This window comes from Coregonus clupeaformis, chromosome 29 (genome assembly GCF_020615455.1).
Source record: "Coregonus clupeaformis isolate EN_2021a chromosome 29, ASM2061545v1, whole genome shotgun sequence".
In the NCBI taxonomy this organism is placed as follows: Eukaryota; Metazoa; Chordata; class Actinopteri; order Salmoniformes; family Salmonidae; genus Coregonus; species Coregonus clupeaformis.
Window position 1 is genome coordinate 60700300 of NC_059220.1, and position 17140 is coordinate 60717439.

The 17140-nt window shown below is 43.2% G+C and overlaps 1 protein-coding gene across 1 annotated transcript in view; it reads left to right on the forward strand.

The window, feature by feature from the left end:
- The first annotated feature begins 2844 nt into the window (after window positions 1-2844).
- LOC121554390 (ras-associated and pleckstrin homology domains-containing protein 1) overlaps window positions 2845-17140 on the forward strand; it is a 66525-nt gene continuing 52229 nt past the window's right edge. The window contains 1 exon segment of the mRNA XM_045208987.1: window positions 2845-3118. The gene's annotated coding sequence lies outside the window, so the exon portion shown is untranslated.

Here is a 17140-nt window from a genome sequence, read left to right on the forward strand (position 1 = left end):
TGCAGCCCGCAATTCGGGGCGTTCCTGTATGTGGGCATTCCTGCATCTGCAGGAGCCCCTCTTTATACAGTACTTCTATTGGTCAATTTTAAAGCAATGATTCCAGTACATAGGCAGGAGGCAGAGGCGCTCCAGTAAAGTAGATGGCGGTAATGCACCATGATGTTGAATGCCAACCGCTTATAAACCCAACTGAAGAAGAGGCCGCAGCGACAACCATAGCTGGCAGAAGCTCAGTGATCGTAACGTCGATGGGGGCAGTGTTTCCATGTTCGCGGTTTTCCCGTTAAAATTGGGCTACTTTGAAAACGAAATCGCGGGTGAAAATGTATTGGCCGCGGGTTGTGGGTTTTTGGGCTATTTCTAATTTGCACCGCGGCCGCCATAGCATTTCTCTTAAAAAAATATATTTCATTGTGACCTGCTGCTGACTGTCAGGCATTGAGGCAGGCTGTTGCTGTGCGAGTGAGTGGTGGGGAGGTGTGTTTGTGTGTGTGTGTTGAGAGAGCACCACAGTTATTAGCTGACTCACGTTAGCAAGAGGAGCGCGATTATCATTATGGAGACAGCTATTTCCAACCCTTTTAATATAAAACATATTAATACGCTAGAACTGATGCACATCAAGAAAGAATGGAGACAAAGCACTGGAAAACAACTTTGGGCTCATTAGATAAATTCGCTCGGAGGTGGTTTAAACAAACTGCATTCTAATGTTGACTGCTTAAAGAAAACGGTATCAAGCGAAGTGCTTTATGCATGCTCAGTTCTTAGGTCTCGGGGGCTGAAATGGAAGTTATGAAACTCCCTCGTGTGGTTCTTTTTATGGGGAAAAGTCCTCAATGATACTGACATTATTAGGCTAAATGTGGAGAATTATACATTTGCCTCTGTTGGCCATCAAGTAGCCTATTAATGTATATGCCATTGTAGGCTAACATTTGATACAATAAATATGTTGAAATAACGATATCACTGGAGTCATTGCAAATCAATTTGTGCCACATGTGTAGCCTACCTGGAGCTGGCAAACCAATTTATTAAATAGTCTATGACTTCAGTTTGTTGTTGTAGCCTTGTGTTATTATAAACGCATTAGATTGATGGTAACAGTAGTCAGATTAGGCTACTACTAAAAAAAATAAACACTGGCTGTTGTTGACAAGCTATTCAGTTCTTATCACAGGAGGCTGCTGAGGGGAGAACCGCAGCTAGCACTGCGATGCAGTGGTCTAAGGCACTGCATCGCAGTGCTAGCTGTGCCACTAGAGATCCTGGTTCGAATCCAGGCTCTGTCGTTGCCGGCCGCGACCGGGAGACCCATGGGGCGGCGCACAATTGGCCCAGCGTCGTCCAGGGTAGGGGAGGGAATGGCCGGCAGGGGATGTAGCTCAGTTGATAGAGCATGGCGTTTGCAACGCCAGGGTTGTGGGGTTCGATTCCCACGGGGGGACAGTATAAAAAAAATAAAAAAATGTATGCACTAACTGTAAGTCGCTCTGGATAAGAGCGTCTGCTAAATGACTAAAATGTAAATGTAAATAATAATGGCTGGAATGGAGCAATTTGAATGGCATCAAACACCTGGCAACCATGTGTTTGATGTATTTGATACCACTCCACCAATTCCGATCCAGTCATTACCACGAGCCCGTTCTCCCCAATTAAGGTGCCACCAACCTCCTGTGGTTAATATACATATTATTAATATTTAATTCAGTGATTGAAATTATGACCCCATCCTCAGTAGCCAATTCCAGCAGGCAATTGGGAAACACAAGCACTTCTTATTGCGAAATCACCTGGCTATTCATGTTGAATAAATTAGTCTGTTAATTTGAACTAAGCAAGCTGCTAAATCATTCAGTTTACATCTTGTCTAGGCTACTGTAGACTATCTGAAATGAGATGTAGGCCTATCAGGGGCTATAGACTACCTGCCTTTAGCTAAGCAAACTATGGCAAAATGTAATTACAATCATAAACCCAGATTTTAGTCGTAGCCTGTGCCTATTGAAATGACAAGTCAATCTCGCAAATGGGCCATTTATAACGGTTTGTAGTCTTAACATCTGGCAAATAACAGCACAATTGCCAGAAAATAGCCTAACTGTTTTTTTTATTTTCATCCAAGTGTTTCTTGCTCAAATTTCGAGATCCTCTCTCCAACTTTCATTAGTCAAACTCTCCTGTCAAATGTATCTATAGTTATGCACATGCAGAAAGGGGATTTATTTACATTTATAAACCTGGTTGGAGCCTTGAATGCTGATTGGCTGTAAGCTGTGGTATATCAGACCATATACCACGGGTATGACAAAACGTTACTTTTTACTGTTCTAATTACAGTGGTAACCAGTTTATAATAGAAATAAGGCACCCCGGGATTTGTGGTATATGGCCAATATACCACGGCTAACGGCTGTATCCAGCACTTAGCCGTGGTATATGGGCCATATACCATACCCCTTGTGCCTTATTGCTTAAATCATAGCAGTCAAATGGGTTAAATCGACATCCATTGATCTGTCGAGTTTAATAAGGGCGAATGATCTTTTCTCTTGCCACATATTCAAATTCCTTTATTATGTCATAGCTTGCAATTATTATTATTTTGAGGAAACCCGAATTTTGCTACTAACGTTGTTACAAATTACTACGATATTCCTTCTTAATTAGCTCTTTAACTTTATGGGGGGGTGTTCATGAAAGAACCAAAGGAAACTCGAGAGATGCGTTCCTGCAGGTGCGCCCAAATGCAGGAACGCCCCGTATTGCGGGCTGCAGTTGCACACTAGTACACTGAGGCGTTAGCTTACTCCCAGGATAGCGCTGTTGATTAGTCGAGCCCAATTCTGGGCTGGACAGGAAACAGGAGACGCATAGCGTGCCTCGCGCAACAATCCTGGGAATATGTATGTGTTTGCAGGCGAAATGGTTAGTTTAAAAAAGATGAGGACAGCGGGCACTACAATTCTTTAAACTTATTCACAGAAACGTGTTATTTGGACCATTAAATCACGGTATTTGGAACAAATACCGTGATTACTGCGTTTGGTTTTCATCATCCATTGGGGGGAACACAGAAGAGGAGCCGCTGTTAAATCCCAATTAGACTGTAAGTGGATTGTGAAATCAGCTTTTCTTACCCTCAGATGTGTTTTAGGATTTTTTGTATTAATAAAACATAACAATCTACTTAACAAAAAATACCTTAAACGAGTTATGGTGTACCAGCCTAGGTGTTCCTTATTGTAGTGTCCCCATGAAAAAGGGCCGAGAGACGGGGAATTGATAGCCTGCTGGGTGTGAATTATTTGTGGAGGAAGGGTAGTTAGTCGTATAGGACCTAAAATGTAAGAATGCCTATGTTTCTAGATAAACATTTACCTTTATAAACGCTATGACGTCAAAGCTAGTGGTCTGTTTGAAGGAGTTATATGCTTTTTGTGGTGTTCTTATGCGGCCATTGAACACCCCTTGCATAAAGGGTGTGTGTGGCTGGCCAGTGACCTATTGAAACAGATTACTGGACAACTGCTGTTAGATTATCGTACTGGTGAATGTTTTTTTAATGAACAGGCCAGGGATACAAAGTCGCACTGTCTGACTCACTGTCTGTGTGAATTGCTCATATGAATGTCATTTGATGATGGTCTAGGATGGGTAAAATGTTTTCATGTACATTTTATGACTTCATCGTCGTCTCTCATCAAAGTCGATTTGTGTAACGGAGATCAGCCTACTGCGTAATGTCATGCCATTTTCAGCGACATATTATGATAGGCCTACTGCCTCGTTGAACAACGATATTGCTGCCAGAGTCCCCACCCTGTTCAGACTGGTCTCAGTCTAGACATAATAGTAAACGTAAATCCGGGACACTAAATTAGTATGTTGCCTGGAAACGCGAGGTTGAATTGCATTAATTCTACGTCTGTCAGAAATGAGCGTTTGAATCAGGAAAGTTTATTCTCACGACCTCTACAAGCCAGAATGTTTAATACAATTATATATGAACATACTTTTACCGGTTGTTCTTGCGGCTGGTCCTTTTGATGGTAGGAATGTGAGATACATCAACAGGAAAGTATAATTACATTAACTTTTCAAAGTACTGGTAGTGCATTCAGATTTCTATCACCTGAAGCAAGCTCACAAGATTAAAATACATGCACACTTGCCGAGCTCGTGCAGGTGTTTACATGGTTCTGCACATGGTGATAGAAATCTGAATTGACAACCAGCGCTTTGAAAAGTTGATGTAGTTATACGTTTCCTGTGGATATATTGTGTCCCATTCCTGGGCATATAACGCAAACATCTAGCAACCAGAAGTTTGTGTGTACGAATCTCATCATGGGCAATTTTAGCTAATTAGCAACTACTTACCTTTTTAGCTACTTTTCAACTACTTAGCATGTTAGCTAACCCTTCCCCTAACCCTAAACCTTTAAGCTAACCGTTTAACCTAACTCCCAACCTTAACTCCTAGAGCTAATGTTAGCCAGCTACCTAACGTTAGCCACCTAGCAAACATTGGCCACAACAAATTGGAGTTCGTAACATCCTATGTTTTGCGAATTAATAATATTGTATGTTTTGCAGTTTAACATATTGTACGAATTGCAATTCATAACATATCATACAGTATGAGTTGTAATACGTAACATATCATAGAAAATGGATGATGGACATCCACAAATTAACACATACCGTACGTCTCGGATTTACGTACAGAATAATACAAAATGCTCTGAGGCCACGTTGCCCTTTTAGTGGGTAGGCTATCATAGCTGGAATAATTTCTGTTCTGTTGGAAAAATATTTATCTCCATTCGTTCCTGTGACATTATCATTCGTTTTCTCTTTCTACACACATTTAGGCTACATGTTTTGGACGTACGTACGGCCTTTGGCCCTTTGCTCGCTAGGCAACTTTGTTGGAGCTCGCTCACTTTGCAGTTTACTACTTTGCATCCACCATGTTTCGGCTCGTTTCTCATTAGGCGCAGATCGGCTGTATCTAATTTGACCACTGCACATCTCATTCATGTATAGTGGAAGATAGGGCCTATATGCCTGCTTAGACCCAACAAAGACAACATCTGTTATGACCAGCGGTTAAGGGTTTTATCGGCTGCTCTGTTGTCTCTTCTTTATCATCTTTAGGGGTTAAGAGAGGTTTAATTGGCTGTTGAAAAGGCACACTGCTAGTGTTGTGGTATAATGCAAAATCCATTTTAACACTAGTGCTGCTTAAAAGGCAGAGTAAATGGTTCAAGTGTCTGTATGTGTCATATATATATATATATATATATATATATATATATATATATATATACATACATACATACATACATACATACATACATACATACAGTACCAGTCAAAAGTTTGGACACACCTACTTGTTCAAGGGTTTTTCTTTATTTTTACTATTTTCTACATTGTAGAATAATAGTGAAGACATCAAAACTATGAAATAACACATATGGAATCATGTAGTAACCAAAAAAGTGTTAAAAAATCAAAGGAGCCACCCTTTGCCTTGACAGCTTTGCACACTCTTGGCATTCTCTCAACCAGCTTCACCTGGAATGCTTTTCCAACGGTCTTGAAAGAGTTCCCACATATGCTGAGCACTTGTTGGCTGCTTTTCCTTCACTCTGCGGTCCGACTCATCCCAAACCATCTCAATTTAGTTGAGGTCGGGGGATTGTGGAGGCCAGGTCATCTGATGCAGCACTCCATCACTCTCCTTCTTTGTCAAATAGCCCTTACACAGCCTGGAGGTGTGTTGGGTCATTGTCCGGTTGAAAAACAAATGATAGTCCTACTAAGTGCAAACCAGATGGGATGGCTTATTGCTACAGAATGCTGTGGTAGCCATGCTGGTTAAGTGTGCCTTGAATTCGTTCACTTACTTACCAAAAATCTCAAATTTGGACTCATCAGACCAAAGGACAGCTTTCCACCGGTCTAATGTCCATTGCGTGTGTTTCTTTGCCCAAGCAAGTCTCTTATTCTTATTGGTGTCCTTTAGTAGTGGTTTCTTTTGCAGCAATTCGACCATGATTTACGCAGTCTTCTCGGAACAGTTGATGCTGAGATGTGTCTGTTACTTGAACTCTGTGAAGCATTTATTTAGGCTGCAATTTCTGAGGCTGGTAACTCTCTAATGAACTTGTCCTCTGCAGCAGAGGTAACTCTGGGTCTTCCTTTCCTGTGGCGGTCCTCATGAAAGCCAGTTTCATCATAGCACTTGATGGTTTTTACGACTGCACTTGAAGAAACTTTCAAAGTTCTTGAAATTTTCTGGATTGACTGACCTTCATGTCTTAAAGTAATGATGGACTGTCGTTTCTCTTTGCTTATTTGAGCTGTTCTTGCCATAATATGGACTTGGTCTTTTACCAAATAGGGCTATCTTCTGTATACCCCCCTACCTTGTCACAACACAGCTGATTGGCTCAAACGCATTAAAAAGGAAATAGATTCCACAAATTAACTTTTATGAAGGCACACCTGTTAATTGAAATGCATTCCAGGTGACTACCTCATGAAGCTGGTTGAGAGAATGCCAAGAGTGTGCAAAGCTGTCATCAAAGCAAAGGGTGGCTATTTGAAGAATATCAAATATAATTTTGATTTGTTTAACACTTTTTTGGTTACTACATGATTTCATAGTTTTTATGTCTTCACTATTATTCTACAATGTAGAAAATAGTCAAAATAAAGAAAAACCCTGGAATGAGTAGGTGTCCAAACTTTTGACTGGTTGTGTGTATGTATATGTATGTACAGTTGAAGTCGGAAGTTTACATACACCTTAGCCAAAATACATTTAAACTCAGTTTTTCACAATTCCTGACATTTTAATCCTAGAAAAAAATCCCTGTCTTAGGTCAGTTAGGATCACTTTATTTTAAGAATGTGAAATGTCAGAATAATAGTAGAGAGTGATTTATTTCAGCTTTTATTTCTTTCATCACATTCCCAGTGGGTCAGAAGTTTACATGCACTCAATTAGTATTTGGTAGCATTGCCTTTTAAATTGTTTAACTTGGGTCAAACGTTTCGGGTAGCCTTCCTCAAGCTTGTTGGGTGAATTTTGGCCCATTCCTCCTGACAGAGCTGGTGTAACTGAGTCAGGTTTGTAGGCCTCCTTGCTCGCACACGTTTTTTCAGTTCTGCCCACACATTTTCTATAGGATTGAGGTCAGGGCTTTGTGATGGCCACTCCAATACATTTACATTTACATTTTAATCATTTAGCAGATGCTCTTATCCAGAGCGACTTACAGTTAGTGAGTGCATACATTTTTCATACTGGCCCCCCGTGGGAATCGAACCCACAACCCTGGCGTTGCAAGCGCCCTGCTCTACCAACTGAGCTACAGGAGGCCTTGACTTTGTTGTCCTTAAGCCATTTTGCCACAACTTTGGAAGTATGCTTGGGGTCATTGTCCATTTGGAAGACCCATTTGCAACCAAGCTTTAACTTCCTGACTGATGTCTTGAGAAGTTGCTTCAATATATCCACATAATTTTCCTTCCTCATGATGCCATCTATTTTGTGAAGTGCACCAGTCCCTCCTGCAGCAAAGCACCCCCACAGCATGATGTCTGTGTGTGTGTGTGTTTCTTGGCTAAATAGACCCTGTGGACAAACACAGAATTTAGAGTATGACTGGGTTTCCCCGCTTATAGCTACAGACAGACATTCACACTGTAAAGTTAATGACCCTTCATTGACCGTAGAGTTCATAGGTCATCTTGGGAAGAGGAGCAGAGTGCAAAGCCTCTCTGTATGCCATATGGCCCCAGGTACCCAATGCCTGCTAAAATGTCAAAGCAAACGTGTTGGGTTGGAATTGTTTACACTAGTAGGGCTGGGAAAACAGAGGTTTATTTTTGGTGTGGTCTTTCTTCTTGCGAGGTGGCACAAGCTCTGCTGGCACATGGTAAGATTGCTAGTGAAATTAGGCCTACTGGGTGAAGCTGATGAGAACTTATGACACCTTTTGATCTGTCCCAACAATTTATGACCATATGGTAATTTTTAGGCAGGCATGTAAAATAGCCAACCGTACATCCACAAGGCCCCGGAAATACTGAAATTGCCCTAATCCTCTCTGTGTTGTTGGGGGACAGAGCAGTAACTTTTCTATGGGCAGTGAAGTCCTATCACCAAAGGAAATCCACCAACAGAACATGGGTGTATTCATTAGTGCAAAACGTTTTGCAATGGAAAAAATGAAAAACAAGCATTTGTTATTGGACACATTCAGGTAGGCCCCTCCCCATTTGGGCCCGTTTTCTTCAGTTTGGTTCTTAGTGAATACACACCAGTTGCGGGCCAGATGATAACAGCCAACTATCAGTAGGTGGTTTCATAGTTTTCTAGTGAACGCTGTTTACATTTACAGGGACAGCAAGTAGCAGGAGTTGTGGGTCGGATTTCACTGTCATGCCAAAATAACAGAGGGAAAAGAATGGAAGGAAGCGCATAAGTGAAGTGTTGTGCATATCACAGCAAAGATGTATCCAATCTGAAGATGAGCCCTACCTCCTATTCACTTGTGGAGTTCTGAGAGAACTGGTAGTAGTTCCACCTTGCCTTTCAATAGACTAGATTGAGTTTTCATCATTATTGCTTACACCTATCCAGTCCTCACAGATCTCCACAAGTGCCTAGGGGGTAGGGGCTGGTTGACTTGAGATGTTGGATTGATTGTCAGGATCTTCAGTCAGTCTCACCAATAGATGTTATAAGGTTGGTTGTGTGGTTTTGTTTCTGAAGAATTGAATGAAGGATCGCGTTGTAACTTACATCGGCAGCTGTGTGGCCACATTATTTTGAAGGGCCAAAGCACTTTCTGTTAGCTGTGTTCTTTGGGGCTGATGTAGCCTGGGTTGTGTTCATTAGGTCACATTGATTCAAAACGTTGTTGCAACTAAAAATGGAATGAGCTTCTCTTATTTGACAAATCCAGGTAGTCCATTCCCATTTTACTCCATTCCCGTTCCATTTGGTGCCTACTTAACACGACGCAGGCTTTGTGTACGTAAACAGCACAGTCATGGTTTAAGTTTTCCATTGATGTGGGGGGGCATCTGTCAGGAGGAGCTTGTCAGCGTCCCAAATGGCACCCTATTCCCCATGTAGTGCACTACTTTTAACCAAGGCCCATAGTGCTCTGATCAAAAGTAGTGCACTATATAGGGAATAGGGTGCACTTTGGGATGCAAGCCTGGTGTCATTTTAGTTTCCTCTTTTTCAAGGGCAGATGTAAGGGAGTTCAGTGTTCCACTGTTTCCCGAGGCCAGGGAGGAGAAGAGTGGGGAGGAGAGAGAGAGAGACACTGCATGTCTGAGAGGAAACTGCAGAGCACAACAACAACCACACAGCTTACAGCCACTGCATGGTTTTCCCATTCACTACTTTTGTTCAAAAAAACATGTTCTCTACCTTATTTGCTCCCATGTCCATCTCCCCCTCTTCCCTTTCATGTCCCAGTGAAAGTAGTTTTTAGTGGTAAAAAGGTACCACATATATCTTTTTTACCCCCTACCCATTTCAACTATACAAAAAGAATGGAAAGGCCTCTGTGTACAAGGCGCTATACAGTAGGGACTAGGAAGCCACAATAACTCCCCTCTTGCCTTTCATGTCAGTGTTCCAGTGAAAGTAGTGAAGCTGCTAATCAGATGAGAAAAGCAGTCCCGACTTGGTTAAATATCCCTAGGGACAGAGGGTGAGGAAGTAAGGGGGGGGGGGGGTAAAGGCTGTGGAGGAGTAAAGGCTGTTCCTATTGGGGGGGGGGGGGGGGTGTTGCACGTGTAGAAGGCCCTCTGCCCTGCCACCCACCACATGTCCCTGGGCACAAAAGGCAGCCCTCGAGCCACACAAAGAGCAGCAACACCACTGAGATGACGGGTGTAGGTTTACCAAGGATCTGTTACACCCAGAGGGGGTGTGGGGTGGAGGGGGCACTTCAAACATACTCATAACTTACCGTGAAGAGCTAGAGGGGGGCTGGAGGGTGGTGGGGGGGAGGGCAGGGAAACCTGAGATGGGTCCTATTGATGAAGGAGGTATCCCTGCTGCCAGTGCCTTGGGTGGGGTTGGGGGTTTGGGAGAGGGCGGTGGTAGGGGCCTGCGAAGGCCAGCTGGCGCCATGGTGCCCAAACGAGTACCACCCTCATACCAACCAGGGCTGGGCCCACCCTGCTTGGATGTGTGATACCATTCCTAGGCATGAGTTTCCCCTATTATAGTCTGTTCTGGTACATGGCTTCTGTCTCTACAGGTCGCTTAGTGTTCATGTAGCATTTTCTTGACCTTTGACAGCTGCAACTGCCATTTTGGAACAAAGGCAGCCACCCGCCTGCCTGCCCCTGGCCCCTTCCTATGGACCAAGATGGAGAAACAGATTTTCACTGACCAATTGTTCACAGAAATTTACAGAAACCAAATCTACATGACTCAATGAAATGAACAAGAAAATCAATGTATTTTTCATCTACATAGTGTTACTTAATGGATACAGTAATTCAGTAGTGCGTCATTTGATTTTTATGCAATAAGAAATGAACAGGAGTTCTTATCTGAATGTTTTAAATGGATCGGGAGCACACATCTGTGGGTCCATGTCTAGATCATGTTTTCAGCCTGTTCGAGGGCTGGTATTCAGACTCTCTTCTCTCTGTCTGTTCCGTCTGATTGGAACAGGCAGAAGGAGGGCACCCTTGCCTGTGTTGAGGGGAATATATCTGGGTCCTCATTTAGCAGGCACGCTCAAGCGATGCCATGCAGGCCACATAGGAGAGATGAACAAAGTGCTGCAGAGGCAAAGTGTTGTCCCACAATGAAAGGAAATGTTCTCTCTCCCCTCTCTCTTTACCCAGTACGTCCTTTCTCTCTCTGTCTGTCTCTGTCTGTGTATATATAGTGTCATTATAAGTAGCTTAGGTAGTTATTAATCAATCAATAGCATGAGCACAATGGCAGGTGGCTCGTTAAGGCTTCTGCACGCTTAGGTTCGGCTGGTGCACCGAACAAGTGTGCTCACTTACTCCCTTTAAAAGAGCTTCGATGGAAAAAGTGGCAATAGTACTGTTTGTCCATCTTGAGACGCAGTAACCAGTATAGTCAATTGTCAGAATGATTCTATACTGAACAAAAATATAAACGCAACATGTAAAGTGTTGGTCCGATGTTTGTTTCATGAGCTGAAATAAAAGATCCCAGATATTTTCCATAAGCACAAAATGCTTATTTCTCAAATTTTGTGCACACATTTGTTTACTTGCCTATTAGTGAGCATTTCTCCTTTGCCAAGATAATCCATCCACCTGACAGGTGTGGCATATCAACAAGCTGATTAAAAAGCATGATCATTACACAGGTGCACCTTGTGCTGGGGACAATAAAAGGCCACTAAAAGGTGCAGTTTTGTCACACAACACAATGCCACAGATGTCTCAAGTTTTGAGGGAGTGTGCAATTGGCATGCTGACTGCAGGAATATCCACCAGAGCTGTTGCCAGAGAATTGAATGTTAATTTCTGTACCATAAGCCCCCTCCAACGTTGTTTTAGAGAATATGGCAGTACGTCCAACCGGCCTCACAACAGCAGACCACGTGTGACCACGTCAGCCCAGGACCTCCACATCTGGCTTCTTCACCTGCGGGATTGTCTGAGACCAGCCACCCGGACAGCTGATGAAACTGTGTGGGTTTGCACAAACTAAGAATTTCTGCACAAAATGTCAGAAACCGTCTCAGGGTTGCTCATCTGTGTGCTCGTCGTCCTCACCAGGGTCTTGACCTGACTGCAGTTCAGCGTCGTAACCGACTTCCGTGGTCAAATGCTCACCTTCGATGGCCACTGGCACACTGGAAAAGTGTACTCTTCACGGATGAATCCCGGTTTCAACTGTACTGTGCAGATGGCAGACAGCGTGTATGGCGTCGTGTGGGCGAGCAGTTTGCTGATGTCAACGTTGTGAACAGAGTGCTCCATGGTGGGGTTATGGTATGGGCAGGCATAACCTACGGACAATCGAACACAATTGCATTTTATTGATGGCAATTTGAATGCACAGAGATACCGTGATGTGATCCCGAGGCCCATTGTCGTGCCATTCATCTGCCGCCATCACCTCATGTTTCAGCATGATAATGCACGGCCCCATGTCGCAAGGATCTGTATACAATTCCTGGAAGCTGAAAATGTCCCAGTTCTTCCATGGCCTGCATACTCACCAGACATGTCACCCATTTGAGCATGTTTGGGGTGCTCTGGACCGACGTGTACGACGGCGTGTTCCAGTTCCCACCAATGTCCAGCAACTTCGCACAGCCATTGATGAGGAGTGGGACAACATTCCACAGGCCACAATCAACAGCCTGATCAACTCAATGCGAAGGAAATGTCTCGCTGCATGAGGCAAATGGTGGTCACACCAGATACTGACTGGTTTTCTGATCCACACCCCTATCTTTTTAAAAAAGGTATCTGTGACCAACAGATGCATATCTGTATTCCCAGTAATGTGAAATCCAGGGATTAGGGCCTAATGAATTCATTTCAATTGACTGATTTCCTTATATGAACTGTAACTCAGTAAATTCTTTGAAATTGTTGCATGTTGCGTTTTATTTTAGTTCAGTGTAAGGAACACAAGAAATCTGTCATTCATTTAGACGTTTTTGCAGAGATCTTAGTTGCGCAATTTTACGTCTAAGATGTTTGGTGCAGTATTTCTCAAGTGAAAAATGTTGCATGAAAACAAGTCATTTATCGTTGAATGACAAAACACTTAATTGAAGTATCCCTTGACCAATGACCGACGAAGGGGTGTAGCCTTCGGCTCTGAACTTCAGCTTGCCTCGAGGAAAGAAATGTGTGCACAACCACTCAAAAAAAACTTGCCCAAGACCAAAATGTCGTCATCATATATGCACAAACCGTTTCGGATAGGAAGCGTGCAGACGCCTTTAGCCTGTGTCCTCAAAGGCCACCCTCTTAGCTACAGGCAGATGGCTTCTGCTCGCTCCTCCTGTGGTCCAATCAGTGTCGGCATTAGTGTCATGTGACAGGATGTTTGGGAAATTTGACCGAAACATGAACTCGTCCAATAATAAATAGTTTTCGTTGCAAAACGTTATGCTACGGTTTGCACTAACGAGTACGATCCAGGTCTGAATAAATTATCTAAGAGAACCACTGATTTGGTCCATTGGGTCTAGTTGAAGCGTTCGAGCCCAGCCTGTGCTGGGTTCTCCGATCTGGTTGTGTCCCAAATAGCTCTATGGGGCCGGGTGAAAAGTAGTGCACTATGTAGGGAATAAGGTGCCATTTGGGAAGCAGACTGTCCTGTTTCCCTCCAGTGAGAAGTTCTGTTCTGAGTGACCTCACATGACCTCTGATGTTTTCTTCATTGCCATGGAAACGGGCCGTCTCCCATCAGCCAGGTGGGATAGACATCATTATCCTCCCCATCCTGTGTGCTCGCTGCTCTCCTCTCCCAGAGTTCAGCTGGTTCTCATGGAACACTGACAACAGCACAGACGTATGTGTGTGTGTGTGGTTTATGTTGGGGTGGTAGAGAGAAGCCAAGATTGACGTGAGAGGAAGGAGGAGAGGGAGACGAGGAGAAAGAATCACACAGGGTGTGCGTGACTGTGTGTTGTGTTGATATGGAATTGTAAGAGAGAAGCCAGGATTTGTCTGAGATTTACCAGGATTTTCATTTCTGTGTGTGTGCAGACCCTGGGAATTCTAGTCTCAGGTCATTAGCTGTGCAGATTAAGCTAGCTCTTCCGCACACCCCACTGCGAAAGTCCTCCACTATTTATCCTACCCGTAGTTTGTGTTTGCTCTGTTTCCCCTGAGTGGTCTCTTCTTGGTCACATTCCTTTTAAATCCTCAGGGAACTGTTTTTGTCATATGAACACATGCATTTTTGTAGATGTGTTTTTGTGATTCAAGGAAAAATGAGTGTGCAATTGTCTTTCTTTGGGACACTCTGCTCTATTGTATTGGGGTTTCTTGTGTGTGTGGTTATGCTCAGTGTGTCTGTCTTTGAAGAGCTCAATGGCTGTAAACAGTCCTTGCACTTTTGGTACTTGGGAGATTCTCTCTTACCATAGCACCTAGACATTTAGCTACATGGGTGGTATTCAGTAAAGGTACACTTTAGCAAAACGTTTTGCAACGGAAAGCTCCATACTACTTGCCAGACATAGAACTGATACTGGTTGTGGGTGTGGGGGGTCTGTGGGTGGCTATTGATACTTTTATTGGATTCCTCATGTCTTACTCATTGTTGGGAAGAATTATGGTCCAAATCGGATGTTATGTACTAATTTTAGATTATATGAATCCTATAAATTAAAAATGGCCAATCCTCTTTCTTGTGCTTTTTGAGGTGGAATGGCTCTGGTCTGTTCAAAGAGCTGAGACTGGGCTCAGTATAGAATAGAAATCCTCCATTATCCATTAAAGATGTACAACTTGCCTTCACTTTCTTGGTTTCCAGGCCCAAGCAAATATTACTAATTTAAAACATGCAAGATGCGTTACACATATTACTCTCTTCACATCTGTTGTAGAATAGCTTTCACTTTCCAGATATGGCAAAGGCGCATATGGATGGGAGTCAAATTATTTAATTTTATTAGGATCCCCGTTAGCCGACGCCAATGGCGACAGCTAGTCCTACTGGAGTCTGACACACAACAACATTACAGACAAAATACATATGCATTAACATTAACATGTAGTGTGTGTTTGCATCTATCAGTTACACATGTCAGTATATACACACAAAAAGTAGTTCACCTGGGGTAGAGTTCTTGTGCCGTAAGGTGTTGCTTTATTTGTCTTTTGAAACCAGGTTTGCTGTTCACTTACATGCAATCATGGCTCTGTATAATACTGTACGTTTCCTTGAATTTGTTCTGGACCTGTGAGACGAGTTTGAAGTGAGACGAGTTAGAAGGCAAAACAGTGGCTTTGTCCCAATATTCTACCCCTTCAGCCTTAGTGTGCACTTGCACGCTCCCATCATTGATTTAAATGCATTGGATTGGTGTAAGCATTGGCTGGAGGGAGTTTCTACCATTTGTTAATCCATGAGGGGAAGTGTGCAAGTGTACGGTTTAGGAGAAGGGGTGGAGAATCGGGATGTCACATTGCCCATTTTACAACGAGCCCCTAGTGAGGTTATTGGCTAACCTTTCCTCAACCTTCAGCTACCAAGTTGCCAACACAATAGTTACAAGACTGATGGCAGTGGTTGGGAACTGGGTCATTTTCATTAGGGCACACTGTTACAAAAAAGTTTTGAAAAAGAAAAAGGAAACTGAGCGTTTCCTCATTGGACATGTCCAAGTGGTCCCTCCCTGTTTCAATCTGTTTTCTTCTGTTTGGTGCCTAATGAAAATGACCCTAGTGATCGGATGGAGAGCATAGAGAAATAAATTAATAAACGGAGAGAGATGTCTGAGCAAGACCGTGCTGCTCTTAGTGTAACTGATGTCATCCGGAAATGCGTGCTTGGAAACTCTGAGGTCATTCTCATCATTTCTCCTCAAGTCATTTGACCAGTTTCACACAGTCAACATCTGGAACACTTGGCTGTGTAGCAGTTTCACTTTGTAATGCTTTGCTTCTTTAATACCAGTGTTCAATAGGTGGTGTTCATTAGGGAACACTCTGCAAATAGCTTTTCAACAGAAAACGAGGGTTTCTTATTGAACAAGTTCAGGTAGTCCCTCCCTGTTTTTCTGTTTTCTTACATTTAGTGCGTATGACCCTGGTATACTACTGTAGTCCTAACTTCAGAGGGAGTTATAATGGTCAATGTCCCTGAATGTTAAATGTTATGCAACAGTGTGCTGTTCCCTTGCTGAAACCATGTCACAAGGCTTTGAATAAAGGTGAACCAGGCCAATAATGTCATTGGAAAAGGTTGCACCTGCTTTGGCTAGCCTACTGTAGATATTTCACTTCACCTTATGCCCCTCTTTCTCCAAAAAAGAGATGGTGACTCGTATCAAACAACCACCTGTAGCTTTAGTCACTCACTGGCGGTACATATGAGTGTTTTACCACTCTCACACAGTCATGGTGCGCATTCGTTTTGTTTCTGTTTCTGTTTGTGTGTGTGTGAACACCACCTCATGTTAAGTGTGTGTGTGTGAGTGGCTCATTCTCACACACACCCTCATTGTCTAATACCCTGCCTCTCGGAGTCCAAACTCCCTGACTCACCCGCTGGGCTGACTGGGCTAATCTCTTGGCTGGGGCCTGGTTTATTGTGTGGTGATCCTGATTACACACTGCCAAATGTAGTAAGGCCTGGAACCAGATCAGCTGCCGAGCTTGACGTCCCTATTGGTTATATGGGGCATCAGAGGGCTACTCACAGGTCCAGGGTCAGCCAACATGAACCTGTTGCAACAGAAGTGAAGAAGTTTACAGAGAGCGAGAGAGTCGAGGCCCATATTCATAAATCTTCTGAGTAGGAGTGGTAATCTTGGATCAGTTGGACATTTACATCATAATGAATAATGGGTAGGGTAGCGCTCCTAGTCGGAGGGGTCTTTCACGCCAAATTGGTTTGGTGCAGGTTTTTCCGAACTCTGGTGCATTTACCCCTTAGTTCGGTCTGAACACTATCTGCACTCGGGAGTGCACTAAACAACTCAAAAAGGGTGGTCTCGGTCCGTTTCCATTCGTACTGTGGTGCTGTTCGCTACAGGTGAGAACGCAGTCCCGACCAAACACAGGAAAATAACCAGAGTCGCATTATTATTGGTTGTTTGACTGCGAGCATTTGCTGGAAATACACCCATCATAACTTCAGATCTCTGAAACATTCTGTGACTAGTAGCGCATCCGATGCAGATTAGGGGAGATGGGCTATACGTGGGATATAGTCTACTAAAATATAGCCTATTCACGTCGCAGTTTCCTCCCGCATGTTGTTGGAAGGCTAAAGTAATATGAAGATTGGGACAAAAGTGATGCTTCATGATAATTAATGGATTTAACGTGAGCATTTTTGTCCAATAAACAAATTACTTGCATGGATACGTGGTTTTGTTTAGGAATTATTGTT